The 17,656-nt window shown below is 41.3% G+C and overlaps 1 protein-coding gene and 1 pseudogene across 1 annotated transcript in view; both read left to right on the top strand.

Annotated features, from left to right (window-relative positions):
- The window catches only part of LRMDA (leucine rich melanocyte differentiation associated), a 1,296,919-nt gene that overhangs the window by 732,854 nt on the left and 546,409 nt on the right, over positions 1–17,656 (top strand). The window lies entirely within an intron of this gene.
- Positions 735–866, top strand: LOC133078808 (U4 spliceosomal RNA; annotated as a pseudogene).

Genomic DNA, 17,656 nt, shown 5'->3' with positions numbered 1-17,656 from the left:
TTTGTTATTTTATATTTTTAAAATTAGCATCATAGGTTGCAGGAAAATAGAGGACCTAATTTGAAAGGGTATCTATTTAGGGTAGATAGAAAAAACTTAAGGAAAAGTTTTTTGACCTCAGGAATAATCCACCTGCTTTATGAATTATAAATTAAATACCAAGCTGAACCGTGCTCAAATGTCTCTCTCTTCTTCCACAAAATTTTGCTGACTTTTTAGCCACAGGATTTTGAATTATATAGTTTCTCACCAAACCACATCCATTTCCTGAACCACCTCAAAATAGTTTGTGCTCCAGGAAAATCTGGTTAGGGAGTTCATGTACCACATTACTGGGAACCCATCTGGGTCATGCTGGGTTTCCCATGTCGATTAGGAGATCATGCTTTGGTGCCTGTACAGAAAATGTGCCTACGGGTAGAATTATGTGCTGAAATCCTTGTGACTTCGGTTTCCCGAGCTGGCATTGGCTGTCTTCAGCTTCCTTCCTTCTTCAGTGTTTTGAACAACTTTGTTCAAATGTAATCATTGTTCTGGAACTTGGTGAACTTGACGATGATATTTGGCAGTTTGGTTTTTTAACAGAGTTTTTAACACATTTATTTGGACTGAAAATGGAAATACAACATCAGAAATTCGTTTAGGAAAGGATAAAAGACAATTATTAAGGCACAGAAAAATATTCACCTATGTATCTCTTACTGTAATGATGTTTTACTAAAAAAATTTATTGTAGCTTTGCACAGTGGCAGTATCGTAGCCAATGAGGTTTATCCGAGGCATGATTATTGCTAATCAGCTTAATCAGATACTTTGGAAAATTGTAAAGCACTATAGAATTTAAAGAATTTTTCATTCAATAAAAAAAAATTCAGTGTTAAAGTGACCAGATCTATTTCCATATCCCTCTTCCCCACATTCTTCTGCTTCACATTCTTAAATTTAGATCTTATTTTATAACATTGGCTTTGGAATTCTATGCATTCCACGAGATTCACTGTTTCTTCTTGGAGCCAAGACATAATGTAGAAAAAACCTGAAATTATAAAGGCATTCATGATAGAGATGTTTTATGAATTGTGAATGACAAGGTAGGGAGGAAAGAAAGAAATATAAGAAGGGAAAAAGATAACATGTATCACAGAAGCCGCATTATATGGGAAGTTAAGAACTATTGATAATCCATCTCCCATTCCTTAGAGTAGCTCCCTCCAGCCTGCACCATAGTAATCCTAAAATTATTGGCAGGAAAATTTGGTACAGGTACTGCAATTGGATAAAATCTGTTGCTGATATGATTCTTTGGCATAAAACTAGATCTTGTTGCTACAACTAGCCATTCCTCACTGTTTTCAGTTCCCAGAATAATTCAGCCGAAGGAAGTATTGACATTTATGTCTGAATCCATTCATTCTGTGAGAGGAATTTCTTTAATCCTCTTTCAGCCACAGTCTTTGGAGCCTCTGAAGTGTTCTTCCCCTCACCGATGGGAATGGCTTTTCCTGCTGCTTGTCCTGTTGGAGGTTCTCTTCTTTATCCCACTGTTGGAGCAGTCCTTCCATTAGAGCAGATAGGAAACTGGTATTAGGACTGATGATTAAATACCTGAGGCTCTGGATTAGCATTTCTGAGGAAGAAGTATGTAAGTCCATGCCTTCCTGGGAATTTTCCTCAGCAATCATCTGAGGAGACTCAGAAGCAAGGATGGTTTAACCTCTGTGGATGGTCTGTGGAGATCTAGTCTTAGCCAGAAAGTCCTCTTGGCTCATGGGTCTTGAAAGTAAGCAAGCTCAAGGTTTGGTCAAGTTCAAGTGCTCAAGGTTTTAGAAGTTAGTGAAAAAAGATTGTAGCCCAGTTTGACTAGTAGAACTGGTAGACTCAACAAATGGTTTGTAATAAGAGAAGAAACTCTTGTCATTTCTGGTGGGACAATTCTCCAGTGAGTGAGGCTGGCCCATGCATTGTAAGAGGGTTAGCCTCCCATTCCTGTCCACTGACTGTAAATAGTGCTCCACAGTCACTGGAACAACTAACAACAACAACAACAACAACAAAAACCCACAAATTTTTAGCCATCTCCTAATGGAAAAATAATGCTTCCAGTTGAAAGCCATGTTACAGCCTCACCTCTGGACAATGACCATTTTTCCAATGAAGTTTGCTATAACCTGTGCCTGGGGATATTCAGAGAGGAAGCTGTAAGGTAAAATAATCAGGGAGTTGGGCTACAGACTTTGAACCATTTGTTCGATTGATTCTGGTCTCTTACAAATTGCAGGTCATTTTATTGCTATGCAGAGCTCAGCAGGGGATTGGGGCTAGAAGAGTAAGAGCAGTCCCCTCACCATGGGGTCCAGGAAGGTAGGGACCAGGCTGGCCAATGTGTTTTAGACTCAGAGAAACTCTGAATTTGAAGAAAACTGAAACTAATTCATCCAACCTACCGCACAGTGGAGGAATGCCTTGGTAAACCAGCACATCCTTAGTATATGGCCATACATCTATCTTCAAGTCTAGGCCAGGGGGTTATAATAAGTTCCTGAAGATTCTTATGTTGGGGCTCTGAGACTGGTCTCTAGGAGATATGAATTTGTTCACGGCAGACATTGGTTCATTGGTTATGAGTCAGACTGTTAGAGTTTAGTTCCTGCTTCCGCTACTAACTAGCTCTGTCTTGAGCAAGTTCCTTTACTTCTCCGGGCGTGCCTCAGTCTCCTGTCTGTAAAGTGGAGATAATATTACAAATCAACCTCACAGGTGCTTTTGGTATTCAGTGAGTTACAACTCATGAAGTGCTTAGAAAAGTACCTAGGACTTAGTAAACATAACATAAATATTAGCTGTTATTATTGTATGTACTAAATTCAAGACCAGATTAATATTTAGTTTTGTCTCATTGATAGAAGTACATTTGCTTCCTATGAGGTGGCAAATAGTTTGTGTTGATTTGTGCAGCTACATCTGTACCTAAAGAGGGAAGCTGGTTGTAAGACCTTTTGTCCCTAAATTTGTAGCCTGGCTTTCTTTCTTCTTTGTTTAATGGAGTATTTTTTTCACTTTACTAAGATATAATTGATATAATTGACTTACTGATAAGCTTAATGTGTACAATATGTTGATTTGATAGATTTGCAAAATGATGACCACCTCAGTGTTAGGTAACACCTCCAACACGTCACATAATTATTATTTCTTTTTGTGGTGAAAACATTTAAGATCTCTCTTATTAACTTTCAAGTATATAATATATTAATGTTAAATATAATCACAGTGCTGTACATTAGATCCCCAGAACTTATCTGTCTTTGAACTGGAAGTTTGTACTCTTTGACCAACATCTTCCCCTTTCCCCTACTCAACACTTTCTGGTAACCACCATTCTACTTTCTGTTTCTAGGAGTTCAGCTTTTTTAGAGTCAACATATAAGTGGTATCATATTGTATTGGTCTTTCTCTGTTTGGCTTATTTCACTTAGCATAATGCTCTCAAGTTCCACCCATGTTGTTGCAAATGGCATGGTTTCCTTCTTTCTCGTGGTTGAATAATATACCATTGTGTGTGTGTAATAATATATGTATGTATATGTATATGTATTTATATATATATACATATGTATCTCACATTATCTTTATCCATTCACCTGTTGATAGATACTTAGGTTGTTTCCCTATCGTGGCTGTGGTGACTAATGCTGCAATAAACATGGGAATGCAGATATCTCTTCAACATCCTGTTTTCATTTTCTTTGGATATATACCCAAGAGTGGGATTGCTGGATCATATGGTAGTTCTCTCTTTACTTCTTTGAGGAACCTCCATACAGTTTTCCATAGTAGATGAACCAATTTACATTCCCACCAACAGTGCACAGGGTTCACTTTTTTTTATATCCTCACCAACACTTGTTATCTTTTGTGTTTTTAATGATAGCTGTTTTAACAGGCATGAGGTGATATCTCATTGTGGTTTTGATTTGCATTTCCCTGATGGTTAGTGATGTTAAGCTTTGTTTCATGTACCTTTTGGCCATTTGTGTGTCTTCTTTGGAAAAATGTCTTTTCAGTTCCTCTGCCCAATTTTAAATTGGATCATTTGGAGTTTTTTGTTGTGATACACCACATTAATAGAATGGAAGATAAAAATCACATGATGATCTCAATAGATGCAGAAAAAGCATTTGACAATATATAACATCCTTCCATGATAAAAAAAAATACTCAACAAATTGCGTATAGAAGGAACACCTCAACATAATAAAGGTCGTATATGACAAACCTATAGCTGACATCATACTCAATGGTAAAAGGTTCAAAGCTTTTCCTCTAAGATCAGGAACAAGATGAGGGTGCCCACTCACACTGCTCTTATTCAGTATAGTACTGGAAGTCTTAGGCAGAGCAATCAGGTCAGGTAATACAAAGACATCCAAGTCAGAAGTGAAGAAGTAAAATTGTCTTTGTTTGCCGATGATATGCTCTTATATGTTGAAAATTCTAAAGACTACCAAAAACTGTTAGAACTAATCAATGAAATCAGTAAAGTTGCAGTATACAAAATCAACATACAGACATCAATTGCGTTTCTATACACTAACAATGAAATATCTGTAAAAGAAATAAAGAAAATAATCCTATTTACAGTAGTATCAAAAATAATAAAATACTTAGGAATAAATTTAATCAAGGGGGTAAAATATCTGTATACCACAAACTTAAAAGGCTGTGATGAAAGAAAGACACAGACTAATGTAAAGATATCCCACATTCATGGACTAGAAGAATTAACACTGTTTAAATGTTCATGCTCTGTCTATCAATATTCCAATGGCATTTTCCACAAAAATAAGAAAGGCAATCCTAAAATTAGTATGGAACCACAGAAGGCTCCGAATAACCAAAGCAATTCCGAGAAAGGACAAAGCTGGAGGCATCACACTTCCTGATTTCAAGCTATAATGCAAAGCTATTGTTATCAAAACCAGATGGTACTGGCATAAAAATAGATACATAGACCAATGGAACAGAATTGAGAAACCAGAAATAAACATTCACATGTACAATCAGCTAATATTTGACAAAGGAGCCAAAAATACAAATGGGGAAAGATAGTCTCTTCAAGAAATGGTATTGGAAAAATGAGATAATCACATGCAGAAAAAATGAAATTGGACCCTTATCTTACACCGTTAACAAAAATTAACTGAAGATAAGGAATGGATAAAGAAGATGTGGTACATATAGACAATGGAATATTACTCAGCCATAAAAAGGAATAAAATCGGGTCATCTGTAGAGACATGGATAGACCTAGAGACTGTCATACAGAGTGAAGTAAGTCAGAAAGAGAAAAACAAATATTTCATATTAATGCACATATGCGGAATCTGAAAAAAATTGGTATAGACGATCTTATTTACAAAGCAGAAATAGAGACACAGACGTAGAGAACAATCATATGGATACCAAGGGGGAAAACTAAGGGGATGAGTTGGGAGATTGGGATTGGCATATATACACTATTGATACTATGTATAAAACAGATAACTAATGAGAACCTACTGTACAGCACAGGGAACTCTACTCAGTGCTCTGTGGTAACCTAAATGAGAAGGAAATCCAAAAAAGAGGGGATATATATATATACATATAGCTGATTCACTTTGCTGTACAGTATAAACTAACACAATATTGTAAAGCAACTGTACTCCAATAAAAAAAAAAATTAACTGAAGATGGAATAGAGACTTGAGCATACAACCCAAAACAATAAAAATCCTAGAAGAAAACAGGGAACAAGCTCCTTGATACCAGTCTTGGCAATGATTTTTTAGATATGACACCAAAAGCCCAAGCAAACAAAGCAAAAATAAGCAAGTGAGACTATATCTAGCTAAAAAGAAACTACAAAATGAAAAAGCAGCCTATGGAATGGGAGAAAACATTTGCAAGCCATATATCTGATAAGAAATTAATATTCAAAGTAGCCTGACTTTCATGTTGTACGTGCCCTTTAGATGACACTGTCTTTGGGCCTTTCAGAAAGAGAAAGGAAAGAGACCCTGCTCCTCCTGCTTCCTTTAGGTGGTTAGGCTAGAGTTAATAGGAAGCTTGCCAAACTCATGATCATCCCTCCCCACTGCCCAGTGCTCTGACCGTCACTTCCAAACTAGTCAGCAAGTGGAAAAAATGAAGGGGAAGAATTTGAAATGTAACCACAAGCAGTGAGTCCTGGAGCCAGTGCATGATCCTTCAGGGAGGCGCTTGCCTTTAGGGTGCGGTGCCAAAGTCTCCTTAGTAAGTATATCTTCAAAAGTGGGTAGTAAGATGTCTGTTGGTGGCCATGGAGTAGTAACAGGGACTAGATCCACCCTCCTGCCCTATAGAATTTAAAAACTCACACAATATGTGTAACAACAAATGGCAAGCATTGGACAATCAGCAGCTCAGAACATTGGTTCCCATGAGAAAGAACAATCAGGGTGAGCCCTACACTTGCCCCAGCCTGCTGTCTAGAGAGTGGATCCAAGCTGGAGCACAGGGAGGGCAAACTCAAGCAGAAGCTGCTAGTCTTCCTGTGTTAAGAAGACAGTTGAGAATTAGGGGAGACCAAAGTGGCCAGAATCCTCAGAGAAGAATAGGAGAAAGAAGAGAGTTGATGGAGAGGAGAGAGCTGCACAGAGAGGAAGCTCTAGAGATTTTTACAAAGGATTCCTCTCCTGGTTGCAGCTGAGTACTTAACGGATCAAAGCATGGTGTGCAGAAACTACTGGAAGTTCGGGAAAGAACCACAGGAAGAGAATAGGCAGGGCAGCCCTTGGAGCTCTCACAGGACCTGATGTAGTGCTCTTCCCAGTAACTAGAGTAGAAAAATCATAATATACAGGGCACCCAGCAGAGCACTCAGGAAGGTATTGTCTGAGTAGTAGGACAGAATTAAAGACGGCTCTGGTCCCACCCAACAAAACTTGAAAGCAAGCCTCAAAAGGACCAAACTGTTTACAAGTAACTGTGTCCCATGGGAGGAGAGAGGGGGGAGCTCAAGAATAACACAGAAATATCCAGACCCCAGCAAGATCAACTTTACGATGTCTGGCATCCAATGAAATATGGGAAATATGACCCCTAATGAGGAGAAAAATCTATGAAACAGACGTAGGTTATATAATTAGCAAACAAAGGTATTAAAATAGTTATAGCTGTGTTCGATGTTCCTAATGAGGTAAAGGAAAGCATGAGCATCCTAAGACATGATATAGAAGATAGGAAATAATACCCAAAGCAAACTCCTTGAGATGAAAATGCAATGACAAAGTGAAAAATACATTGGGTAAGATTAACAGCAGAGCAGACAATAGCAGAAGAAAGCGTTAGTGAACCTGACGATATAACAATAGAAACTATTCAGAATGAAACACAGAAAGAAAAATCACTGAAGAAAATGAACAGAGAAACCTTGAGCTATGGAACAACTTCAAGCAGACTAATATGCCTGAATTAGAGTTCCAAAGTTATCAGGAGAAAGAAAGTAATAAAGGTACATGCAGTAATCAATGAGATAGAAAAGAGGAAAGCAAAAGAGAAAAATCAATGAAAACAGAGGCTTGTTTTTCTTGAGAAGATTAATAAAATCAATAAACATCTAGCCAGACTTATTAAGAAAATAAGAAAGAAGGCTCTGATTATCAACATTGGAAATGAAAAAGGAAACATGACTAATGTTAAAATGTAATTAGGAAATATTAGGAACAACTTTATGCCAATAAACTTGATAACTTGGATGAAATGGACAAATTCCTTCAAAGACACAAACTCCTGAAGCTCTCTCAAGAAGACATAAACTGAATACCCATATTTTTTTAAAATTAAATTTGTAGTTAAGGACCTTTCCCACAAAGAAAACTCCAGATCTAAGATAACTTCACTGGTGAATTCCACTAAACATTTAATGGAGAACTAATGCCAATTCCTTAAAAACGTTTCTAGAAAATTGAAGAGGAGCAAACACTTTTCTATTCGTGTGTTAATAATCAGCATCATGCTGATACCAAAACCAGAACAAAATATTATGAGAAAAGTCTGGGCCCTCATGAGCAAAGATACAAAAATTCTTTAAAAATTTTTGTAAATCAAATCCAACAATACATAGAATGAATAATAATACATCATGACCAAGTGAGGTTACTTTTTGGAATGCAAAGTTGTTTTAACATTCTCAATGTGGGCAGGGATCCTTCATTAAAAGGAGAAGTTTTTGTTCTCTATCTTGTTCTCATGCTTGAAGAGCACTGAACGTTCCTTCTTGCTCTGATGGACAGGGAAAGACCTCAAGTCCTTGGGGACCTGCTAATGGTCTAAGCAGAATGAACCTGTTCTCATGGCCTAAACTTTTAACTGTAGGGTAGCAGGATAGCAACATTCTAGCACCCATCATCCCTCAGCCAGTGTCTGAGATTTGGGGCTCGTGAAGGGAGCATGGGTTTTGGAGACCCTTGGTTCAAACCCAGGCTTCACCATTACTTAATATCTCTGCGCTCTAGAGATATCATGAGGGTTAAGGTTGTTCTGAGGCTTAGAAGTAAAATATGTAAAGTACTTCGCCCATAGCAAGCACACAGTACGTGTGGTTGGGGAGATAGTTCATTTTGTTGAGACACTATACCACGATGGTTAAGAGTTATGGTTCTGGATGAAGACAACTTAGATTCTAGCCCCAGCTCTGTGACATATCTCTTTGTGAGCTCTTGCCTAATTTCCTAGTCTTTGAAATAGACTCACAGTACTATCTCAAAGAGTTGTTGGGAGATTCCTTTGAATTAATACATGTATAGTTCTTGGAACAGTGCCCTGCAGACAATAAGTGCTCTGTAAGCATTAGCTATGATTATTAAAGTTATTTTTGTTTCTTTGGCCACTGCTATTGCCACTGTTGTCGTTGACCGGGCAGCTAAGGCTTTGAAATCCTAGTAAGAAATGAACCTGGCAAGAGAGATTCACAAACGAGGTGGGGACCACAGGTAACAGTCATGGAGCCCTTGAGTTTTCTCAGCCTCCGGTTGCAGACAGACCCTCCTGGCCTTGACGGAACAGGGAGAGGTGAATAGCTGCACCTGGGGAACGAACTGTGGGGGGCCAGGAGCAGGGCAGGCCCTGACAACAATCTCTCTTGGAGACAGGGATATTTTGGTTAAAGACATGGCTGGTCGGTGTTGGATCGTCCTGAACGATGATGGATGCGGTGTGAATGGTGACCTGGGCTATAATTGAGAACCAGGTGGCCCCGTCGGCAGGTGATGGCACCTGAATGACAGTGTGACAGGGAGCAGAAACAGGGCCGCGGCTAGCCGCTCTGCTTGCCGCGGTGACAAGCACTGTGCAGATTTCCACCCGCTGAGAGCAAGCCTGGCCGGGGGAGGCCTGCTAGACGGTGTGCTGTGTGCTACCAGTTTCTTTCAGCACTCCCTATTTTGCCATTCATAGCCTCTTGCTATTAAGCAGACAGAACAGCTCATATCCTGTGGACAGATGATAGATCTGTCATCTTTCTGAAAAAAATCATTTGTCTTCCACAGGTGTATGGGCTTCCTTCTCAAGCCAGCAGGTCACATGACACTTTTCAACACTCTCTTCTGTACCAGCTTGGCATCCAGCGTCTATCAAAAGGGAAATCTTTCACATGCAATTATGACAGAAAATAAAGGTGATGAAGTGGTGTGTACCAAGAAGGGATGAGATCAGAGGGTGGTAATGAAAACTGATAACAACAGAAGGGCAGCTTCAACTCCAGAAGTTGTGGAGGACTGCTTAGGACCTGACACTGCTTGGGGGCGCACACAACCAGTGTAAGTGCAGAGGCTACAGATAAAATCACAGGCACGCATTCTCTTAACATAATAAATTGCTGGGCTGACTGTAACCCAAGAGGGGTTATAGGTAGTGTGCAATTGTAGCAAAGCGATGCTGAGGTACCTCCTTCCCGATAATTCACACAATATGTGTTTCTTCCATTGCCATCCATTTAGTGGCACCATTTCAGACCTCTGAAAGTCTAGTTTATATATTGAGGGTGATTTTCCAATAGGATCTTCTGGAGCCCAGGGCCTGGACACCCAAAGGCTTATGTTTCTATTGAACTCTGGGAGGTCATGGGGAAAAGCACAGCCTGTTGAAGTTTATGAATGAGGCTCCTTATAGTGGGAGACTTCACAGTCATTCAGTGGCCCATCTCAGCGGCAGCCTTTTTAGTTGGAGAAGAATTTCTCTACCTGCCAAGTACATTTCCTAGCAGCTGTTATCATCTTGAAAGTATATATCACATGCCAGCATTTCAAATCCCAGAAAGTGGCTTGCCCAGGTCAAGTTAGCAGAGGTTTTAGATTTTATATCCAATCTCTTCTTTTGGAAGACTACAAAAAAAGCCAACTATTTTCCACTAATTGCGAGTAAACCAGTCTGAGTAGATTAAAAAAGCACTCTTAATTATAGATTACTTAAAAGGAAATATAATTGTGTCAGTTTTGGTAATGGTAAATCCGTTAATCCAAAGTTTTGTCAGCTAACAAAGCTAACAAAGTTTTGTCAGATATCTTTCTGTAGTAAACAGAAGTTCAACTATTTGAAAGTGGCTCATTTTTCTAAGTAGGTTAAACATTCTTCCTGTTCTCTCATATTTTGTATTGGGAGGATGCGTAACCCTTTGCCCCTTTTGCAAATGTAAAGACAACTGAGAGAGTGCCCAGTTTCACAAGTCATAAGGCCTATATCAGTGAGGATGAGGGGATAAGGAAAGGAAACCAGCATTTGTCAAATGCCTGCCATCTGATTTAACTTCACGTTCACATAAAAAACATTTGATGGAGATGATATAAACATTTTCCAGATGAGGAAACCAAATGAAGTAAGTTGGCTGAAGTTTGGCAGATGGTGATAAAACTGGCATTGGGGCTTCCCTGGTGGTGCAGTGGTTAAGAATCCTCCTGCCAATGCAGGGGACACGGGTTTGAGCGAGCCCTGGTCCGGGAAGGTCCCACATGCCATGGAGCAACTAAGCCCGTGCGCCACAACTGCTGAGCCTGCGCTCTAGAGCCCGCGAGCCACAACTACTGAGCCCTTGAGCCACAACTACTGAGCCCGCCTGCCACAACTACTTTAGCCCGCACGCCTAGAGCCCATGCTCTGCAACAAGAGAAGCCACCCGCAATAAGAAGCCTGCACACCACCACGGAGAGCAGCCCCGCTCGCCGCAACTAGAGAAAGCCCGCACGCAGCAACAAAGACCCAGTGCAGCCAAAAATAAGTAAATAAATAAATTTATTTAAAAGAAAGAAAGAAACAAAAAAAAACTGGCATTGGAGTCCTGTTTTTATCTAGCCCCCCAGTTGGCATTTTGCTCCCTTCACTTTCCCATACTGCTTTACCCACTTGCGCTGTTTGTCATAGGCTGTCTAGCTCTAACCAAAGGCTACTGGTCTAGTAACACCAGATGCTTAGGTAGATGTGCTCTGTTAGCAACCATAATGGAGGTTTCTGAATGAAATGTCAATCTGCTTCCCAGAGGAGTGGTGGTCCTTGCAACCCTATGTTTTTACAGCCCTCAAGAACTCTATATTAGAAATATAGGCAGTCATTCTCTAAAGTTCTCACTGGGTTTGAGTGAGTAATGTGTCTTGCAGAAGACTTTGTGTTGAACCAGACTGACCGCGGGGAGGACTGTCTGTTTACGTTTGAATCAGTAGGGATAGAAGGGGGTCAGAAATGCTTCCTGGTGCAGATTCTTACTCTCATTGGTTACTGTGGCCCTTAATTTTCCACCAGTGTCCCCAGTATATCTTCATAAATACTGTACCCAGCTAAAATTGGGTAAGTGAATCCTGGGGCATTTCCACCCATTAGTACTTAAGCATGAGATAAACCACTGGAATAGAGCAGGGGGCTCAGGAAAGATGAATTCCAAGAGGAGAAGGAAAGGAAAGCCATCAGTAGCCAAGGGAGATTCCAGAGGGTGCCGGATAGTAGTGGGGTGAGAGGAGTCCTGTGAACTTGGGGTGGGGGTGGAGGCGGGAGGACAGTAAAGAAGCTTCCCTTACTTGACAGTTATGCCTCAGGCCAGCTTTGCTTAGTAAACTCAAGGGATCATCTTGCTTACTTCAAAGGATCTGGCCCACCAGGAGAACAAAACAGGCTTTCCCTCTGTGGCAACTTGGCATTGCAGCTGTCATCACAACTGTATCCAGAAAAGCAACTTATTCAAGTGGCAGCTTGTTCCTTGAGACTTGTCTCATCTTCAAGAAATGCCCAGTGACACCTCACAGAGGAAGCCCCTCATTCCAGCACTGCTTGATGTTTTCTGCAGGTGGCAAGTGCTGTGGGAATACGTTCCTGAGCGTAATGAACCTTGGGATAGTGTCCACCGGTGTCTGTCCACTAGAGAACCTAGCCTGGTCTCCTTTGTTGGAAACCAGACAGAACTCCCTGAGCACGGCTCCAGAGGCACTGAAGAATTTCTGGTTGTTTCATTAGGCTTCCAAGAGCTGCTGATTGAAGACTTCATTGAAACCCACCTTTATGTTCCCACCCTCTCCATTTCCTTTCCATTTAACCCAAAGACTACTGTTTACTGTTGTAGAATGGAGTTGGTGACGGATTTTAAAAAATGTTTCTGCAGCCTTTGGTTGCATAAAGAGAATAGGGTGCCATCCAGGAGGAAGGGGTTGGGAAGTAGAGAGGCTATTTCCAGTTCTCTCTGGTCTCCAGACCTGGGATTTGTAGAACCTTAGACCTAGCAGGGGCTTTATTAAAGCAAGCGGACGGCCTAATTGTCAGACTCAGCAAATGAGGAAACCGAAGCTTAGAGAAATCTCACAGCAGGTCAGTGGGTAATTCCATAATTGGAATATGTTGTTCAGGTCTGCAGAAAATAGTTTAAAAAGGCAGGGACACACTAAAGCAGGGTGACTGGATGATCAGGGGTCATATGTGGAACTTTTGAAGAACTTAGGGGTGTTTTGGCTGCAAGGAAGAAAATGCATCCAGAAGTCATAAAAACCATCTTCAGATATCTGAAGGGCTGCCCCAAGGGGTGTAAGGAGATTTATTCTTTGTAATGGAAAAGGGTATGAAATAGTTACTAGGAGATCAAGTTTGACTCCATATGAGGAAGATGTTGGTCTGCCTTCATTAAGGATCTGGAATACTTGAAAGAGTAGAGAGCCTGCTGCCTTGGAGGAAGGGACTGTCCACCAAAAAACATGTTCAAGAGGGTTTGCATGCTGGGAATATTCTTTTCAAAGCTAAGGTTAATGATCAAGGTTCCCATCAGAATCCCCAAGAGTCCCCATCAAATACCACAAGGCAGTAGAATTAAGCTAGACCCTTCACATGTCAGTTTCTGGTCAAAGCAAATCATCTGCTGAGAAATTTATTATTCTAGGTCTACCAAGGACCTTGGGGTCATTTAGCTTTAGCTTTTGTAGGGCCCAGAGGGAGTAGCTTTGAAAAGAGGGCCTGCTCTGTGGATATTTTTTAGGGTAAAAGTAGAGATGTGTTAGTTTATTTTAGGGTAAACCTGATGATAGAGGGGAAAAAAAAAAAAACAGTGGCACCCATGGCTGGGATACTTACTGTTAGTGTAAATGTGGCAAATCATTCCTAGGATTGAAAGATTCCTATGAGCCCAGCAGAGACCAGGCTCAAAGAGAGCCAAGGACACTGGAAGGGACTATTTAAAGAGACCTTTATAGATACCTCTGAAATTTAAGGGCCACCAAAAAGAGGATCCAAGGCGCCAGAAGGCCTGATCCCCAGATTGGTCTGGCATGACCTTTATCTCTGCATCTCACTAACCTGGCTATCCTTTAAGGCCCAGAATCAGGACTACATATCTTATTTGAAATCTCTGAGGCTTGAACCTATTTCTTCTGGAAAGCTTTCCCTGTCCTCATCAACCCACACTGGAGTCTCCTGCCTCTGAGTTAAGGGGTGGGGAATGGGTGGTAGGCAGTGTGTCAGGACGCCAGGAGGCCTCAAGGATAACCCTGACAGGTTGGGTCAGTGACCCTCTGTAGTTGCCTTAAGAATGTCATCGTTAGTCCCCCTGAAGCGTCTTCCCCTTTGAATCCTTGCTGTTCCCTGCTGTGCTCCCTTCTAGGATGGACCCTGATCCCTAGCCCATGGGAGAAGGCTGTCCCCAGGTTTAGGTGTGCACCGTCTCTTGTCCCTTTTCGGATACATTTCTTTCGTATACATTTCTCGAGGACCCACTGACCTCTTCCAGGTTGGTGATGTGCAACCCAAAGCCTTGGGCTCATCCTCCTCGAGTCATTCAGTACATGCTCCAAGGGGACTGACTCTGTCAGTGGCTTTGTTTGTGCTCGGCCCCAGGATCTCCGCTGGCTTTAATATGTTTTGCTCATCCTCAGCATTTCTCCTGATTTCCTCCTCAAGGCACCAACCGTGTTTGCTAACTTAACCATCAGCATCCCATCTGATTTGCTCGTGAGAATGGAAAAACATTGACATAATTTCTTTCCCTCGAGTGTTATTTGTTGGCTTGTAAATCTGAACGGGAAGAGTAAACTCATTTGGAGAAGTGATGAAATGCCTATCCTTGAAGAATGAAGAGTGTTGCTGGGGATGGCAGGAGAGTTTGTGTGCCCGTGAGTACCGGAATCCAGGACGTAGAACCTGAGATCAGGCTAGAGGCCAGAGATAAGAAACTCCTTCTAATCTTCCCTGCCGATAGAAATAGTCAATAAATGAGAACCGTTTATTGAGTGCCTACCATGTTCACACAAACAGGGAGGTAGGAACAGACGAAGCCATCTTAATTCTTCTCGTTGGAGAACTTTGTGACTAAATCAGGTCATGGTGCCAGTTGCCCAGAAATAGAGAATCATATAATTAGCTTCCTGCTTGGGACTGGGAAGCCCTTTTGTCACTTTTATTAGATGGGGCTGCATCTTAGGATGGCAGGAATGAAACCTAACCTTTCTCCACAGCAACTTTTATGCTCCTTGGTAGAATGTGGAAGTTGCTTGACTTCTCTGAGACCATTTTCTCATCTATAACTTGAGTCAAGCAATACCTACCTTTGTTCTAAGAAGTAAATGAAGCACTGTAAAATGCCTAGCATAGCATGGGCACCCAATAGGCACCAATGAATGATAGCCAAGTTGCAGCTGGACCATCACCACTGGTGCCCAGTAGGAAGAAGCTGGAAAACATATTGCTCACGGCGTGGCCTATCTTGACCTATAGAAAATCCTGATTTCGAGTTCCCTTATTTCTGCCCGATTTTACGGTATGAAGCTGGCACACCGTAAACAGGCTACTCGGAAAGTGTCTGATGTGCCAGGAGGGAAGAGGACAAATCTCTCTAAGGGAGCCATTTGGGCTCTTGTGTTAATTAAAGCAGGAAAGAAATGTGGAAGGAAAGCAAAGCTAAGTGTCCAAACAGAGCATGTGCTACACACATTCTCAAGAGTGAAGCCAGGTAGCAGAGGCTGGCAGGAGAGGAGGAAGATGGGGATGTGGCAGTCCCAGAAGAGAATGATGATCAAGCATCAAGCTCAGTCAAAGCTGAACTCAAGAAGGACAAGCCAGTTACAAAATGTGTCAACTGGGGCGGTGTGGCTCCACCTTTCCTCCTAGTCAGACACTGGAACCCCTGGCCCAGATTCTGCATGGATTCAAAGGCACAAGAGGAGAGCATGGCCTCAGAAGAGGACAGTCTGCCCATCTCAAGGCAGGAATTCCCTCTTATTTTTCTTGCAGACACTCTCCATGGAGATAGGCCCCCAACTTTCTTCACAAAGCCAACTTGTCATCACGCTCTGTTGTGTGCCTTATACTTGCATCAGCTCAAGTAGCACTAATTTTTGAAAATACAGAAATTGTTCTTGTTATAACAGTCTGTTCCCAAGGAACAAAGGCCACAACAGGCTGGCATTATCTTGATTTTTTTTCCATGGCCCTCTCATCAAAAATAATATTTCAAATGGATTGCAGTACAGTTAATGAGATATTTTACAATGCAGATTATCAGAAGTGGAGAGGCCTAGACATTTACACTAGTTGACTGGCAAGATTAACTTGATGCACTTTGACCCACCTTTTGAGAGAAAAAGACCTCTATAAATTTCAAAGAAAAAGGCATAGTTTATCTGCATCCAGATGGCACTTTTAAATTCAGAAAACTGAAATCCGCCTCACACACAGGACCTAGACCACTACTGAAAGGAGAGTGAGATAGGCCAGATTTACATTTATAAATGCCCGTGATGGCAGTAAATGGACAAAGATCCACATGGGTGCACGAGGAGGTCTAAATATGCTACATTTGTGAAACTCTCATTTGAATAAAGAAGCAAATTACATCTTTTTCACATTGAATTGACTGTCCTTAGGACTGAAGCACTAGGTCTTGATTCCCTAGTCTGGTCAACAGAAATTGGGGCATGCAATGATCAATTCCACTCAACAGAGGAGGAGATAAAATGTATCAGACACAGCAGCTCTTCTGTTAAAACAAAGTGACATCTCATGACTTTCCTGTAGCTTTCACAGAAGTATTTTGAAAGTCTGGGAAAATGAGAGGGAAATGTAAGGTTCTATGAAGAGTTGTGGAAGAAGAGAGTGAAGATGCTGGAAGCGTGGCTCTGGGTATAGAGGTTGCACTGTTCCACCCCTAAATCTTCCCCTGTGGCCAGTTCTCAGGTCAATGCATTGCAATTCTCAAGATAGGAACCTATTCCCTCCTTTAATGTTCCCACTAGGTTTCTCCTTTTCAGCTTCCCAGTATGTGTACTCATGAACCAAACAAGAAAGAATTAGTGATGCGTGGTGCTCATTTAATTGGCTGAAACTGAGTGATGTGCACTCTCTGAATCCCGTCAATTCTTGGGACTAATCTACACATTGGCAGCTTGTCATAAGAGATGGGTTGCAAATGTGGAATCAAAACTTTTCAGGGCTTGGCAGTCGTAAAATGGCAATGTGTTAAATGCGCTCTTAGGAGACTGGAGAGGAACTTCTGTGTAAGTGTAATGCAGTCATGGTAAGATAATGGATTAAATGGCCTTCTTTAAGATATTGGCTTTGTGTGTCTTGTGTATTCAAAAAGTAGCCCTTCTAGTGTGTCTCTTTAGGCACAAACAAAATGGATGAGGGTCAGTGATGAGTTACTGTGTTAGGACGAGAGGATGTTAGCAACCTCTTCTGTGCATCCAGATAGCAGCCTGTTCTGGAGTTTCCTGTGGAATTCACAGTGCTTCATGGCTAAACTTCCCGCTGGGGTTAGGACAGAAGTTTTCCCAGGAGACCACACAGGGATTTGGAAGCAGAAGAGCTGAGTTATTATCTGATGTTTCCCATTTACCATTTGGGAGATATTGGGAAAGCCACTGAAATTTGTCTCTAAAACTGTGGATCATGATACTTGGTGTTTCACTCAAAGAGCTTCTAAGGACCGGACAAAATGGTTTGGTTTGGTGGTTTGAGAATATTTCATATACCGCAAAGCAATGCACAAATATCATTGTTGTGACTCTAATGTCTCTTCCTGGTCTGTAAGAAACTACCTTTTCTCATCCTCCCCTCTTTTCTGTCAGCCATAGTGAATACCTGTTGATTCTTAGCATATTTATACCACGAATATGTGAAA

The sequence above is a fragment of the Eubalaena glacialis genome, chromosome 1 (genome assembly GCF_028564815.1).
Source record: "Eubalaena glacialis isolate mEubGla1 chromosome 1, mEubGla1.1.hap2.+ XY, whole genome shotgun sequence".
Lineage (NCBI taxonomy): Eukaryota > Metazoa > Chordata > Mammalia > Artiodactyla > Balaenidae > Eubalaena > Eubalaena glacialis.
The sequence above is the reverse complement of the archived record's forward strand: the minus strand, read 5'-3'. Positions and strand labels throughout refer to the sequence as shown.